The sequence below is a fragment of the Nothobranchius furzeri genome, chromosome 17 (genome assembly GCF_043380555.1).
Source record: "Nothobranchius furzeri strain GRZ-AD chromosome 17, NfurGRZ-RIMD1, whole genome shotgun sequence".
Taxonomy (NCBI): domain Eukaryota; kingdom Metazoa; phylum Chordata; class Actinopteri; order Cyprinodontiformes; family Nothobranchiidae; genus Nothobranchius; species Nothobranchius furzeri.
In genome coordinates, this window is record NC_091757.1 from 58,734,657 (window position 1) to 58,751,442 (window position 16,786).

The following is a 16,786-nucleotide window of genomic DNA, read 5'->3' on the forward strand; positions in this document are numbered from 1 at the left end:
AAGTAATGGCGAAAGGTCAAAGTTTGAGGCTTAGCCACGCCCACATCTTTCAACTTTTGAAAAATCCGACAGTTGAATTTTTTCCCCTATGTCTTAAGAGTATATAGCAGAAGTTTGAAGGCGATTGGTGAAAAGCGCGACGGAGCATCACTCTCCAAACAACGTGTGCGAAAACCACTAAATCGCGTACTTGGACCAAAATGGCCGACTTCCTGTGCAATGTTGTGCTTGGCTCCAAGAGACTTTTTTGTAGGTCCTGAGACACCACATTAGTGTACCAAATTTCGTAATCCTCAGTCAAAGCATGGCTTGGGGCTGATAGTTTAAATGGTCCTAGAGGCGCTATTTAAGACAATAGGCCACGCCCACAAACTTCAGCTATGGATATCTCTTGGGGCTCAGGCTAGGATCACTTACAAGAAGTTTCGTAGCGCTATCACAATAACTGAAGAAATGAGAGGCAAACGTATTTCCATGGCGTGATGGCGATTTTCGCCATGCTGCCAAAGCCCCGCCTTTACTCGAAACCTGCCAGTACTGGATACCAAGTGACCTCAAGTTGTCTACTGCTATTTGCCAGAGATTATGGGTGATTGGGTAAAAGGAGTCCAATAGGAAGCTGTGGAAAAAAAGAGTGGCGTGGCGAAAGGTCAAAGTTTGAGGCTTAGCCACGCCCACACCTTTCAACTTTTGAAAAATCCGACGGTTGAATTTTTTCCCCTACGTCTTAAGAGTACATGGCAGAAGCTTGAAGGCGATTGGTGAAAAGGGCGACGGAGCATCACTCTCCAAACAACGTGTGCGAAAACCACTAATTCGAGTACTTGGACCAAAATGGCCGACTTCCTGTGCGACTTTGTTCTTGGCTCCAAGAGACTTTTTTGTAGGTCCTGAGACACCACATTAGTGTACCAAATTTCGTAATCCTCAGTCAAAGCATGGCTTGGGGCTGACAGTTTTAATGGCTCTAAGGGGCGCTATTTAAGAAAATAGGCCACGCCCACAAACTTCAGCTGTCTATTTCTCTTGGGGCTCAGACTAGGATCACTCACCAGAAGTTTCGTAGCGATATCACGAAAACTGAAGAAATGAGAGGCAAACGTATTTCCTTGGCGTGATGGCGATTTTCGCCATGCTCCCAAAGCCCCGCCTTTTTTCGAAACCTAACTGTACTGGATACCAAGTGACCTCAACTTGTCTACTGCTATTTGCCAGAGATTCCTATTGATTGGGTAAAAGGAGTCCAATAGGGAGATGTGAAAAAAAGAGTGGCGTGGCGAAAGGTCAAAGTTTGAGGCTTAGCCACGCCCACACCTTTCAACTTTTGAAAAATCCGACGGTTGAATTTTTTCCCCTTCGTCTTAAGAGTATATAGCAGAAGTGTGAAAGTGATTGGTGAAAAGAGCAACGGAGCATCACTCTCCAAACAACGTGTGCGAAAACCACTAAATTGCGTACTTGGACCAAAATGGCCGACTTCCTGTGCGACTTTGCGCTTGGCTCCAAGAGACTTTTTTGTAGGTCCTGAGACACCACATTAGTGTACCAAATTTCGTAATCCTCAGTCAAAGCATAGCTTGGGGCTATTAGTTTAAATGGTCCTAGGGGGCGCTATTTAAGAAAATAGGCCACGCCCACAAATTTCAGATGTCTATGTCGCTTGGGGGTCAGACTAGGATCACGCACCAGAAGTTTCGTAGCGATATCACGATAACTGAAGAAATGAGAGGCAAACATACTTCCATGGCGTGATGGCGATTTTCGCCATGCTCCTGAAGCCCCGCCTTTTTTTGAAACCTGCCAGTACTGGATACCAAGTGACCTCAAGTTGTCTACTGCTGTTTGCCAGAGATTCCTGCTGATTGGGTAAAAGGAGTCCAGTAGGGAGCTGTGAAAAAATGAGTGGCGTGGCGACAGGTCAAAGTTTGAGGCTTAGCCACGCCCACACCGTTAAACTTTTGAAAAATCCGACGGTTGAATTTTTTCCTCTTTGTCTTAAGAGTATATAGCAGACGTTTCAAGGAGATTGGTGAAAAGGGCGACGGAGCATCACTCTCCAAACAAGGTGTGCGAAAACCAGTAAATCGCGTACTTGGACCAAAATGGCCGACTTCCTGTGCGACTTTGCACTGGGTCCAAGAGACTTTTGTGTAGGTCCTGAGACACCACATTAGTGTACCAAATTTCGTAATCCTCAGTCAAAGCATGGCTTGGGGCTGACAGTTTTAATGGTCCTAGGGGGCGCTATTTCAGAAAATAGGCCACGCCCACCGGATGTTCACATCAGATCTTTTGGGGGGCCAGACTAGGATCACTCACAAGAAGTTTCGTGATGATATCTTTAGAAATGACGAAATGGGAGGCAAACGTAAGGCCACGGCGGTACGCCTGACTTCGCCGCGCCGCCACAGCCCCGCCCTCTGCCGAAAACTCACATAATGTGACGCCAAGCAACCCCCACTTGTCTTGAGTTACCAGCTACAAATTTGTGGTGATTTAGTGAAATGGGGCAATTTGGGACCTTTCACAGTAAAACTTAACCTTTTTGGTCCTGAGGGGGCGGGGCTTGTGTGATGTCATCATGCGACCATTCAATTTACTTTGTGAGGTGATGACGAATGACCACAGAAAGTTTGGTAACTCTATTCCATTCAGTTATGAAGTTATAGCAATTAAAAAAATTTTGGCGAGTAGTCAAACTTCGAGGCCTGGCCCCGCCCCTTCAGTATTTACGAAAAGTCAATTTTATTGTCTCATTTTGTTCGCCCATCTCTTCTGAGCAATTTTACACAATTTTTGAGATGATCGTGCAAAAAATGATCGAGCAATCCAATCAGAAACGGACCCTAAAAACGGCCAAAACTGCAAAAAATCGCCATTTCAACCCAAAATGGCCGACTTCCTGTTTGATATTGACCATGCTTGCAAGAGACTTTTCTGTGTGGACTATTGAGTACTATAAGTGTACCAAATTTCATAACGGTACGATAAACTAAGGTTTATGGAGAGGGTTTTTTTTTATTTTCTAGGGGGCGCTGTTCAGCCATTTTCTTTGCGATTTTTTTGGGACCTTTAAAATATCAAATTTTTCACCAGGCCTGACAAGTGTGCAAAATATTGTGAGTTTTGGGGTATGTTAAGATCCCCAAAAAGCCATTCAAAGCGGCACCGGAATAATAAATAAAAAAAATAATAATAAACGGAGCAAAAACAAGAGGCCTTCGCAGCGCTTTCGCTGCTCGGGCCTAATAAACAGAGCAAAAACAAGAGGCCTTCGCAGCGCTTTGCTGCTCGGGCCTAATAATAATAAACGGAGCAGATACAATTGGCCTTCGCAGCGCTTCGCTGCTCGGGCCTAATTAAAGCTGCAAGCAGCGTCGTTCGGCCCTCGCAGCGAAGCTGCTCGCCCTCCTTCCGCACCCCCTCCGCTCCATCCCCGACGCTCTCCAAACCCAGCTCCGCGCTTGTCCATCCTGGACGGCAGCCGGGGGCACCAGGGCACGTCTGGCAGAACAGAAAGTCAACCACCCCGACACCAGAAACCGTGAACGGCCTCCTCGTCCACACCTCACCCTGATTCAGCATCCCCTCTGAGCCCAGCATTACACGTCTCACCACTAGGAGATACTCTATCTTTACCACACTGGTGATGTGATGTTCAGTCTCTGGCAAATCGGAGGCTGTTTGTGGAAGTTACAGTCAAACGTAAGGTCACAGCGTCACGCCAAAAATCGCCATGGCATCAAAGCTCCTCCCTTTCTGAAAAGCTATCAGATCTGAATAGTCATTAGAACATCATGAAGACAGTGCATGACCTTAGTGTCATGTTGACTAAATTAGAGGGGACAAATATGGGCATTTCACCATAAAACAGAAGACTTCCTGTAGTCAGGGGGCGGGGCTTAGGTGATGCCAGCTGTCCACATTGTCACTGTCTTCAGATGTGGTCAGTGATCACACGGACAAAGTTTGAAATTGATCTGATCATGCACAAGGGAGTTATTGAGTCAAGTAACGTAATGGCGACTGGTCAAAGTTTGAGGCTTAGCCACGCCCACACCTTTATACTTATTTAAAATCCGACGGTTGAATCTTTTCCTCTATGTCTTAAGAGTATATAGCAAGAGTTTGAAGGTGATCGGTGGAAAGGGCGACGAGACATCATTCTCCTAATAACGTGTGCGAAAACCACTAAATCGAGTACTTGGACCAAAATGGCCGACCTCCTGTGCGACATTGCGCTTGGCTCCAAGAGACTTTTTTGTAGGTCCTGAGACACTACATTAGTGTGCCAAATTTCGTGATCCTCAGTCAAAGCACGGCTTGGGGCTGACAGTTTTAATGGTCCTAGGGGGCGCTATTTCAGAAAATAGGCCACGGCCACAAACTTCAGCTGTCCAATTCTATTAGGGGTCAGAGTAGGATCACTCATCAGAAATTGTGTGGCGATGTCACAATGATTGAAGAAATGAGAGACAAACGTATTTCCATGACGTGATGGCGAATTTCGCCATGCTCCCAAAGCCCCGCCTTTATTCGAAAGCTGCCAGTACTATAGACCAAGTGACCTCAACTTGTCTGCTGCTATTTGCCAGTGATTGCTGGTGATTGGTTAAAAGGAGTCCAATAGGGAGCTGTGAAAAAAAGAGTGGCGTGGCGACAGGTCAAAGTTTGAGGCTTAGCCACGCCCACACCTTTATACTTATTTAAAATCCGTAGGTTGAATTTTTTCCCCTTTGTCTTAAGAGTCTATAGCAGAAGTTTGAAGGTGATTGGTGAAAAGGGCAATGGTGTAACACTCTCCAAACAACGTGTGCGAAAACCACTAAATCGACTACTTGGACCAAAATGGCCGACTTCCTGTGCGACTTTGCACTTGGCTCCAAGAGACTTTTTTGTAGGACCGGAGACACCACATTAGTGTACCAGATTTCGTACTCCTCAGTCAAAGCATGGCTAGGGGCTGACAGTTTTAATGGTCCTAGAGGGCGCCATTTCAGAAAATAGGCCACGCCCACAAACTACAGCTGTCCAAATCTATTGGGGGTCAGACTAGGATCACTCACCAGACATTTTGTGGTGATGGCACGATAATTGAAGAAATGAGAGGCAAACGTATTGCCATGGCGTGATGGTGAATTTTGCCATGCTCCCAAAGCCCCGCCTTTTTTCAAAACCTGCCAGTACTGGAGACTAAGTGACCTCAACTTGTCAGCTGCTATTCGCCAGAGATTGCTGGCGATTGGGTAAAAGGAGTCCAATAGGTAGCTGTGAAAAAAAGAGTGGCGTGGTGACAGGTCAAAGTTTGAGGCTTAGCCACGCCCACACCTTTATACTTATTTAAAATCCGACGGTTGAATTTTTTCCTTTATGTCTTAAGAGTCTATAGCAGAAGTTTGAAGGCGATTGGTGAAAAGGGCGATGGAGCATCACTCTCCAAACAACTTGTGCGAAAACCACTAAATCGAGTACTTGGACCAAAATGGCCGACTTCCTGTGCGACTTTGCACTTGCCTCCAAGAGACTTTTTTGTAGGTCCTGAGACACCACATTAGTGTGCCAAATTTCATAATCCTCAGTCAAAGCATGACTTGGTGCTGACAGTTTTAATGGTCCTAGGGGGCGCTATTTCAGAAAATAGGCCACGCCCACCGGATGTTCACATCACATTTTGTGGGGGGCTGAACTAGGATCACTCCCAAGAGGTTTTGTGGCGATATCTCTAGAAATGACGAAATGGGAGGCAAACGTAAGGCCTAAGCGGTACGCCTGACTTCGCCGCGCCGCCACAGCCCCGCCTTCTGGAGAAAACTCCCATAAAGTGACGCCAAGCAACCCCAACTTGTCTTCAGTTACCCGCTACAAATTTGGGGTGGTTATTGGAAAGGGCGAATTTTGGAAAATTTCCCAGTAAATCTTGACCTTTTAAGTCCTGAGGGGGCGGGGCTTATGTGACATCATCAATCGACCATTCATTTGTCTTCGGAGGTCGACGACGATTGTCCTTAGAACATTTCTTTAACTGTAATTCTTTCATTTATGAATCTATAGCAATTTGAAGTTTTTTTGGCGAGTGCTCGAACTTTGAGGCCTGGTCCCGCCCCTTCAGTATTTACGAAAAGTCAATTTTATTGTCTCATTTTAATCGTCCATCGCTTCTGTTCGATCGCACACTATTTTTGAGACGATCGTGCGAAAAATGACCAAACTGTTAAACCAAATATAGACCCTAGAAATGGCCAAAACGGGGTCAAAATGGCCACTTTAGTCCAAAATGGCCGACTTCCTGTTTGATATTGACCATGGGTGCAAGAGGCTTTTCTGTGCGTATTGTTGAGTTCTACAAGTGTACCAAATTTCATCACTCTACTATGAAAAAAGGTCAAAGCGGAGGGGTATTTTTATTTTTCCAGGGGGCGCTGTTGAAACATTTTTTTACCAACTTTCACGTTGCCAGTGAAATACGTAAATTTCACGCACTTTCTATATTGGGCCAGAATTTGGTGACTTTTTGGATATGCTAAGACCCCCTAAAGGCCATCCAAAGACGCGGAAGAAAAAAAAAAAAAAAAAAAAAAAAATTAAAGCTGCAAGCAGCATCGTTCGGCCCTCGCAGTGAAGCTGCTCGTCCTCCGTCCGTACCCCCTTCGCTCCATCCCCGACGCTCTCCAAACCCAGCTCCGCGCCCCTTCCTGGCCGGCAGCCCGGGACACCAGAGCACGTCCGCGGAGCAGAAACGTCCACCAGAACAGAATTTGCCGTGGCATCAAAGCCCCTCCCTTTCTGAAAAGCTATCAGATCTGAATGGTCATTACAGCATCATGAAGACAGTGCATGACCTTAGTGTCATCTTGACTAAATTAGAGGGGACAAATATGGGCAGTTCACCATAAAAAAATAGACTTCCTGTAGTCAGGGGGCGGGGCTTAGGTGATGTCAGCTGTCCACATTGTCACTGTCTTCAGATGTGGTCAGTGATCACACAGTCAAAGTATGAAATTGATCTGATCATGCACATGGGAGTTGTTAAGTCAAATAAGGTAATGGCGACTGGTCAAAGTTTGAGGCTTAGCCACGCCCACAACTTTATACTTATTTAAAATCCGACGGTTGAATTTTTTCCTCTATGTCTTAAGAGTATATAGCAGAAGTTTGAAGGTGATCGGTGGAAAGGGCGAGGAGATATCATTCTCCTAATAACGTGTGCCAAAACAACTAAATTGAGTACTTCGACCAAAATGGCCGACCTCCTGTGCGACATTGCGCTTGGCTCCAAGATACTTTTTTGTAGGTCCTGATACACTACATTAGTGTGCCAAATTTTGTGAACCTCAGTCAAAGCATGGCTTGGGGCTGACTGTTTTAATGGTCCTAGGGGGCGCTGTTTCAGAAAATAGGCCACGCCCACAAACTTCAGCTGTCCAATTCTATTAGGGGTCAGAGTAGGATCACTCATCAGAACTTGTGTGGCGATGTCACAATGATTGAAGAAATGAGAGACAAACGTATTTCCATGTCGTGATGGCGAATTTTGCCATGCTCCCAAAGCCCCGCCTTTATTCGAAACCTGCCAGTACTATAGACTAAGTGACCTCCACTTGTCTGCTGCTATTTGCCACTGTTTGGTGGTGATTGGTTAAAAGGAGTCCAATAGGGAGCTGTGAAAAAAAGAGTGGCGTGGCGACAGATCAAAGTTTGAGGCTTAGCCACGCCCACACCTTTATACTTATTTAAAATCCGACGGCTGAATTTTTTCATCTATGTCTTAAGAGTATATAGCAGAAGTGTGAAGGCAATTGGTGAAAAGGGCGACGGAGCATCACTCTCCAAACAACGTGTGCGAAAACCACTAAATCGCGCACTTGGACCAAAATGGCCGACTTCCTGTGCGACATTGCACTTGGCTCCAAGAGACTTTTTTGTAGGTCCTGAGACACCACATTAGTGTACCAAATTTTGTACTCGTCAGTCAAAGCATGGCTTGGGGCTGGCAATTTTAATGGTCCTAGAGGGCGCTATTTCAGAAAATAGGCCACGCCCACCGGATGTTCACATCACATTTTTGGGGGGGCCGGACTAGGATCACTCCAAAGACGTTTCGTGGCGATATCTCTAGAAATGACGAAATGGGAGGCAAACGTAAGGCCACGTCGGTACGCCTGACTTCGCCGCGCCGCCACAGCCCCGCCTTCTGCAGAAAACTCCCATAAAGTGACGCCAAGCAACCCCAACTTGTCTTCAGTTACCTGCTACAAATTTGGGGTGATTATTTGAAAGGGCGAATTTTGGGAAATTTCCTAGTAAAACTTGACCTTTTAAGTCCTGAGGGGGCGGGGCTTATGTGACATCATCAATCGACCATTCATTTGTCTTCGGAGGGCGACGACAATTGTCCATAGAACATTTCTTTAACTGTAATTCTTTCATTTATGAATCTATAGCAATTTGAATTTTTTTGGCGAGTGCTCGAACTTTGAGGCCTGGTCCCGCCCTTTCAGTATTTACGAAAAGTCAATTTTATTGTCTCATTTTAATCGTCCATCGCTTCTGTTCGATCGCACACTATTTTTGAGACGATCGTGCGAAAAATGACCAAACTGTTCAACCAAATATAGACCCTAGAAATGGCCAAAATGGGGTCAAAATGGCCACTTTAGTCCAAAATGGCCGACTTCCTGTTTGATATTGACCATGGGTGCAAGAGGCTTTTCTGTGCGTATTGTTGAGTTCTACAAGTGTACCAAATTTCATCACTCTACTATGAAAAAAGGTCAAAGCGGAGGGGTATTTTTAATTTTCCAGGGGGCGCTGTTGAAACAATTTTTTACCAACTTTCACGTTGCCAGTGAAATACGTAAATTTCACGCACTTTCTATATTGGGCCAGAATTTGGTGAGTTTTTGGATATGCTAAGACCCCCTAAAGGCCATCCAAAGACGCGGAAGAAAAAAAAAGAAAGAAAAAAAAAAAGAAAAAAAATAATAAACGGAGCAGATACAATAGGCCTTCGCAGCTTCACTGCTCGGGCCTAATTAAAGCTGCAAGCAGCGTCGTTCGGCCCTCGCAGCGAAGCTGCTCGTCCTCCGTCCGCGCCCCCTCCGCTCCATCCCAGATGCTCTCCAAACCCAGCTCTGCGTTTCTCCGTCCTGGCCGGCAGCCGGGGGCACCAGGGCACGTCTGGCGGAACAGAAAGTCAACCACCCCGACACCAGAAACCGTGAACGGCCTCCTCGTCCACACCTCACCCTGAGTCAGCATCCCCTCTGAGCCCAGCATTACACGTCTCACCACTAGGAGATACTCTATCTTTACCACACTGGTGATGTGATGTTCAGTCTCGGGCAAATCGGAGGCTGTTTGTGGAAGTTACAGTCAAACATAAGGTCACAGCGTCACGCCAGAAATCGCCATGGCATCAAAGCCCCTCCCTTTCTGAAAAGCTATCAGATCTGAATGGTCATTACAACATCATGAAGACAGTGCATGACCTTAGTGTCATGTTGACTAAATTAGAGGGGACAAATATGGGCATTTCACCACAAAACAGTAGACTTCCTGTAGTCAGGGGGCGGGGCTTAGGTGATGTCAGCTGTCCACATTGTCACTGTCTTCAGATGTGGTCAGTGATCACACAGACAAAGTTTGAAATTGATCTGATCATGCACATGGGAGTTATTAAGTCAAGTAACGTAATGGCGACTGGTCAAAGTTTGAGGCTTAGCCACGCCCACACCTTTAAACTTATTTAAAATCCGACGGTTGAATTATTTCCTCTATGTCTTAAGAGTATATAGCAGGAGTTTGAAGGTGATCGGTGGAAAGGACGACGAGACACCATTCTCCTAATAACGTGTGCGAAAACCACTAAATCGAGTACTTGGACCAAAATGGCCGACCTCCTGTGCGACATTGGACTTGGCTCCAAGAGACTTTTTTGTAGGTCCTGAGACACTACATTAGTGTGCCAAATTTCGTGATCCTCAGTCAAAGCATGGCTTGGGGCTGATAGTTTTAATGGTCCTAGGGGGCGCTATTTCAGAAAATAGGCCACGCCCACAAACTTCAGCTGTCAAATTCTATTAGGGGTCAGAGTAAGATCATTCATCAGAAATTGTGTGGTGATGTCACAATGATTGAAGAAATGAGAGACAAACGTATTTCCATGGCCTGATGGTGAATTTCGCCATGCTCCCAAAGCCCCCTCTTTATTCGAAACCTGCCAGTACTATAAACCAAGTGACCTCAACTTGTCTGCTGCTATTTGCCAGTGATTGCTGGTGATTGGTTAAAAGGAGTCCAATAGGGAGCTGTGAAAAAAAGAGTGGCGTGGCGACAGGTCAAAGTTTGAGGCTTAGCCACGCCCACACCTTTATACTTATTTAAAATCCGTAGGTTGAATTTTTTCCCCTTTGTCTTAAGAGTCTATAGCAGAAGTATGAAGGTGATTGGTGAAAAGGGCGATGGTGCAACACTCTCCAAACAATGTGTGCGAAAACCACTAAATCGAGTACTTGGACCAAAATGGCCGACTTCCTGTGCGACTTGGTGCTTGGCTCCAAGAGACTTTTTTGTAGGTCCTGAGACACCACATTAGTGTACAAAATTTCGTAAACCTCAGTCAAAGCATGGCTTGGGGCTGACAGTTTTAATGGTCCTAGAGGGCGCTATTTCAGAATATAGGCCACGCCCACCGGATTTTTACATCACATTTTTTGGGGGGCAGGACTAGGATCACTCCCAAGAAGTTTTGTGGCGATATCTTTAGAAATGACGAAATGGGAGGCAAACGTAAGGCCTAAGCGGTACGCCTGACTTCGCCGCGCCGCCACAGCCCCGCCTTCTGCAGAAAACTCCCATAGAGTGACGCCAAGCTACCCCAACTTGTCTTCAGTTACCTGCTACAAATTTGGGGTGATTATTTGAAAGGGCGAATTTTGGAAAATTTCCCAGTAAAACTTGACCTTTTAAGTCCTGAGGGGGCGGGGCTTATGTGACATCATCAATCGACCATTCATTTGTCTTCGGAGGGTGATGACGATTGTCCATAGAACATTTCTTTAACTGTAATTCTTTCATTTATGAAATTATAGCAATTTGAATTTTTTTGGCGAGTGCTCGAAATTTGAGGCCTGGTCCCGCCCCTTCAGTATTTACGAAAAGTCAATTTTATTGTCTCATTTGATTCGTCCATCGCTTCTGTTCGATCGCACACTATTTTTTAGACGATCGTGCGAAAAATGACCAAACTGTTGAACCAAATATAGACCCTAGAAATGGTCAAAACGGGGTCAAAATGGCCACTTTAGTCCAAAATGGCCGACTTCCTGTATGATATTGACCATGGGTGCAAGAGGCTTTTCTGTGCGTATTGTTGAGATCTACAAGTGTACCAAATTTCATCGCTCTACTATGAAAAAAGGTCAAAGCGGAGGGGTATTTTTAATTTTCCAGGGGGCGCTGTTGAAACATGTTTTAACCGACTTTCACGTTGCCAGTGAAATACGTAAATTTCACGCACTTTCTATATTGGGCCAGAATTTGGTGAGTTTTTGGATATGCTAAGGCCCCCTAAAGGCCACCCAAAGACGCGGAAGAAAAAGAAAAAATAATTAAAGCTGCAAGCAGCGTCGTTCGGCCCTCGCAGCTCTGCGCCGCTCCGGCCTGGCCAGCAGCCCGGGGCACCAGGGCACGTCTGGCAGAACAGAATCGTCAACCACCCCGACGCCAGAATCCGCAAATGGCCTCCTAGTCCGCACCTCACCCTGACTCAGCATCCCCTCTGAGCTCACCATTAAATTGAATTGTAAGGTTACGGCGTTACGCCAGAATTCGCCATGGCATAAAAGCCCCTCCCTTTCTGGAAAGCTATCAGATCTGAATGGTCATTACAACATCATGAAGACAGTGTATGACCTTAGTGTCATGTTCACTAAATTAGAGGGGACAAATATGGGTATTTCAGCATAAAAAATAGACTTCCTGTAGTCAGGGGGCGGGGCTTAGGTGATGTCAGCTGTCCACATTGTCATTTTTTACAGATATGGTCAATGATCACACAGACAAAGTTTGAAAAAGATCTGATCATGCACATGGGAGTTATTAACCCTTTGATGCATAATGGTCACTACAGTGGACAGGTACTCAAAATTGTTATTCATTTATTTTTGCTATAAGCACAGCTGTTGAAGACTTTATTGCATGTGAGTCCCTCCATTTGGACTTCAGTAAGTCAAGCCAAAATATTTCATGGTCAGAATGCACGCTGTCCACCAAGGTGGATATGTAATAAATTATTTGTAAATTAACAAAATGTTACAAAAAATATTTGTTGAAATTTGTTTAATTTACACCTAAAGATGAATGAAAAAAATTGTTTAAAAAATCATGGTTGAAGATTTCATAATTCATGCATCAGAGGGTTAAGTCAAGTAAAGTAATGGCGAAAGGTCAAAGTTTGAGGCTTAGCCACGCCCACACCTTTCAACTTTTGAAAAATCCGACGGTTGAATTTTTTCCCCTACGTCGTAGGAGTATACAGCAGAAGTTTGAAAGTGATTGGTGAAAAGGGCGACGGAGCATCACTCTCCAAACAACGTGTGCGAAAACCACTAAATCGCGTACTTGGACCAAAATGGCCGACTTCCTGTGCGACTTTGTCCTTGGCTCCAAGAGACTTTTTTGTAGGTCCTGAGACACCACATTAGTGTACCAAATTTCGTAATCCTCAGTCAAAGCTTGGCTTGGGGCTATTAGTTTAAATGGTCCTAGGGGGCGCTATTTAAGAGAATAGGCCACGCCCACAAACTTCAGCTGTCTATTTCTCTTGGGGGTCAGACTAGGATCACTCACCAGAAGTTTCGTAGCGATATCACGATAACTGAAGAAATGAGAGGCAAACGTATTTCCATGGCGTGATGGCGATTTTCGCCATGCTCCCAAAGCCCCGCCTTTTTTCAAAACCTGCCAGTACTGGAGACTAAGTAACCTCAAGTTGTCTACTGCTGTTTCCCACAGAATCCTGGTGATTGGGTAAAAGGAGTCCAGTAGGGAGCTGTGAAAAAAAGAGTGGCGTGGCGACAGGTCAAAGTTTGAGGCTTAGCCACGCCCACACCTTTCAACTTTTGAAAAATCCGACGGTTGAATTTTTTCCCCTATGTCTTAAGAGTATATAGCAGAAGTTTGAAGGAGATTGGTGAAAAGGGCGACGGAGCATCACTCTCCAAACAACGTGTGCGAAAACCACTAAATCGCGTACTTGGACCAAAATGGCCGACTTCCTGTGCGACTTTGCACTTGGCTCCAAGAGACTTTTTTGTAGGTCCTGAGACACCACATTAGTGTACCAAATTTCGCAATCCTCAGTCAAAGCTTGGCTTGGGGCTATTAGTTTAAATGGTCCTAGGGGGCGCTATTTAGGAGAATAGGCCACGCCCACAAACTTCAGCTGTCTATTTCTCTTGGGGGTCAGACTAGGATCACTCACCAGAAGTGTCGGAGCGATATCACGATAACTGAAGAAATGAGAGGCAAACGTATTTCCATGGCGTGATGGCGATTTTCGCCATGCTCCCAAAGCCCCGCCTTTTTTCAAAACCTGCCAGTACTGGAGACCAAGTAACCTCAAGTTGTCTACTGCTGTTTCCCACAGAATCCTGGTGATTGGGTAAAAGGAGTCCAGTAGGGAGCTGTGAAAAAAAGAGTGGTGTGGCGGCAGGTCAAAGTTTGAGGCTTAGCCACGCCCACACCTTTCAACTTTTGAAAAATCCGACGGTTGAATTTTTTTCCCTATGTCTTACGAGTACATAGCAGAAGTTTGAAGGAGAATGGTGAAAAGGGCGACGGAGCATCACTCTCCAAACAACGTGTGCGAAAACCACTAAATCGCGTACTTGGACCAAAATGGCCGACTTCCTGTGCGACTTTGCACTAGGCTCCAAGAGACTTTTTTGTAGGTCCTGAGACACCACATTAGTGTACCAAATTTCGTAATCCTCAGTCAAAGCATGGCTTGGGGCTGACAGTTTTAATGGTCCTAGGGGGCGCTATTTCAGAAAATAGGCCACGCCCACCGGATGTTGACATCAGATTGTTTGAGGGGCCAGACTAGGATTACTCACAAAAAGTTTCGTGACGATATCTTTAGAAATGACGAAATGGGAGGCAAACGTAAGGCCACGGCGGTACGTCTGACTTCGCCGCGCCGCCACAGCCCCGCCCTCTGCCGAAAACTCCCATAAAGTGACGCCAAGCAACCCCCACTTGTCTTGAGTTACCAGCTACAAATTTGTGGTGATTAAGTGAAATGGGGCAATTTGGGACCTTTCACAGTAAAACTTGACCTTTTTGGTCCTGAGCGGGCGGGGCTTGTGTGATGTCATCATCCAACCATTCATATTACTTTGTGGGTGGATGATGAATGACCACAGAAAGTTTGGTAACTTTATTCTATTCAGTTATGAAGTTATAGCAATTAAAAAAAAATTGGCGAGTAGTCAAACTTCAAGGCCTGGCCCCGCCCCTTCAACATATACGAAAACTCAGAATCCTCATCTCATTTTGTTTGCCCATCCCTTCTGAGCATTTTTACACAATCTTTGAGACGATCGTGCGAAAAATGATCGAGCAATCCAATCAGAAACGGACCCTAAAAACTGCAAAAACGGCTAAAAATCGCCATTTCAACCCAAAATGGCCGACTTCCTGTTTGATATTGACCATGCTTGCAAGAGACTTTTCTGTGCGGACTGTTGAGTACTACAAGTGTACCAAATTTCATAACTGTACGATAAACTAAGCTTTATGGAGAGGGGTTTTTTTCACATTGTAGGGGGCGCTGTTCAGCCATTTTCTTTGCGATTTTTTTGGGACCTTTAAAATATCAAATTTTTCACCAGGCCTGACAAGTTTGCAAAATATTGTGAGTTTTGGGGTATGTTAAGGTCCCCAAAAAGCCATTCAAAGGGGGCACGGAATAACAAAAAAAGAAAGAATAATAATCGGAGCAAAAACAAGAGGCCTTCGCAGCGCTTTCGCTGCTCGGGCCTAATAAACGGAGCAGATACAATAGGCCTTCGCAGCTTCACTGCTCGGGCCTAAAAATAAACGGAGCAGATACAATAGGCCTTCGCAGCTTCACTGCTCGGGCCTAATTAAAGCTGCAAGCAGCGTCGTTCGGCCCTCGCAGCTCCGCGCCGCTCCGGCCTGGCCAGCAGCCCGGGGCACCAGGGCACGTCTGGCAGAAGAGAAACGTCAACCACCCCGACACTAGAAACCGCTAATGGCCTCCTAGTCCGTACCTCACCCTGACTCAGCATCCCCGCTGAGCTCACAATTAAATTGAATTGTAAGGTTACGGCGTTACGCCAGAATTCGCCATGGCATCAAAGCCCCTCCCTTTCTGGAAAGCTATCAGATCTGAATGGTCAATACAGCATCATGAAGACAGTGCATGACCTAGGTTTCATGTTGACTAAATTAGAGGGGACAAATATGGGCATTTCAGCATAGAAAATAGACTTCCTGTAGTCAGTGGGCGGGGCTTAGGTGATGTCAGCTGTCCACATTGTCATTTTTTACAGATATGGTCAATGATCACACAGACAAAGTTTGAAAAATATCTGATCATGCACATGGGAGTTATTAAGTCAAGTAAAGTAATGGCGAAAGGTCAAAGTTTGAGGCTTAGCCACGCCCACACCTTTCAACTTTTGAAAAATCCGACGGTTGAATTTTTCCCCCTACGTCTTAAGAGTATATAGTAGAAGTTTGAAATGGATTGGTGAAAAGGGCGACGGAGCATCACTCTCCAAACAACGTGTGCAAAAACCACTAAATTGCGTACTTGGACCAAAATGGCCGACTTCCTGTAAGACTTTGCCCTTGGCTCCAAGAGACTTTTTTGTAGGTCCTGAGACACCACATTAGTGTACCAAATTTCGTAATCCTCAGTCAAAGCATGGCTTGGGGCTGACAGTTTTAATGGTCCTAGGGGGCGCTATTTCAGAAAATTGGCCACGCCCACAAATTTTAGCTGTCCATTTCTATTGGGGGTCAGACTAGGATCACTCACAACAAATTTCGAGGTGATATCTCGATAACTTAAGAAATGAGAGGCAAACGTATTTCCATGGCGTGATGGCGATTTTCGCCATGCTCCCAAAGCCCCGCCTTTTTTCGAAACCTGCCAGTACTGGAGACCAAGTGACCTCAACTTGCCTGCTGCTATTTACCAGAGATTCCTGGTGTTTGGGTAAAAGGAGTCCAGTAGGGAGCAGTGAAAAAAAGAGTGGCATGGCGACAGGTCAAAGTTTGAGGCTTAGCCACGCCCACACCTTTCAACTTTTGAAAAATCCGACGGTTGAATTTTTTCCCCTATGTCATAAGAGTATATAGCAGAAGTTTGAAGGAGATTGGTGAAAAGGGCGACGGAGCATCACTCTCCAAACAACGTGTGCGAAAACCACTAAATTGCGCACTTGGACCAAAATGGCCGACTTCCTGTGCGACTTTGCACTTGGCTCCAAGAGACTTTTTTGTAGGTCCTGAGACACCACATTAGTGTACCAAATTTCGTAATCCTCAGTCAAAGCATGGCTTGGGGCTGACAGTTTTAATGGTCCTAGGGGGCGCTATTTCAGAAAATAGGCCACGCCCACCGGATGTTGACATCAGATTGTTTGAGGGGCCAGACTAGGATCACTCACAAGAAGTTTCGTGACGATATCTTTAGAAATGACGAAATGGGAGGCAAACGTAAGGCCACGGCGGTACACCTGACTTCGCCGCG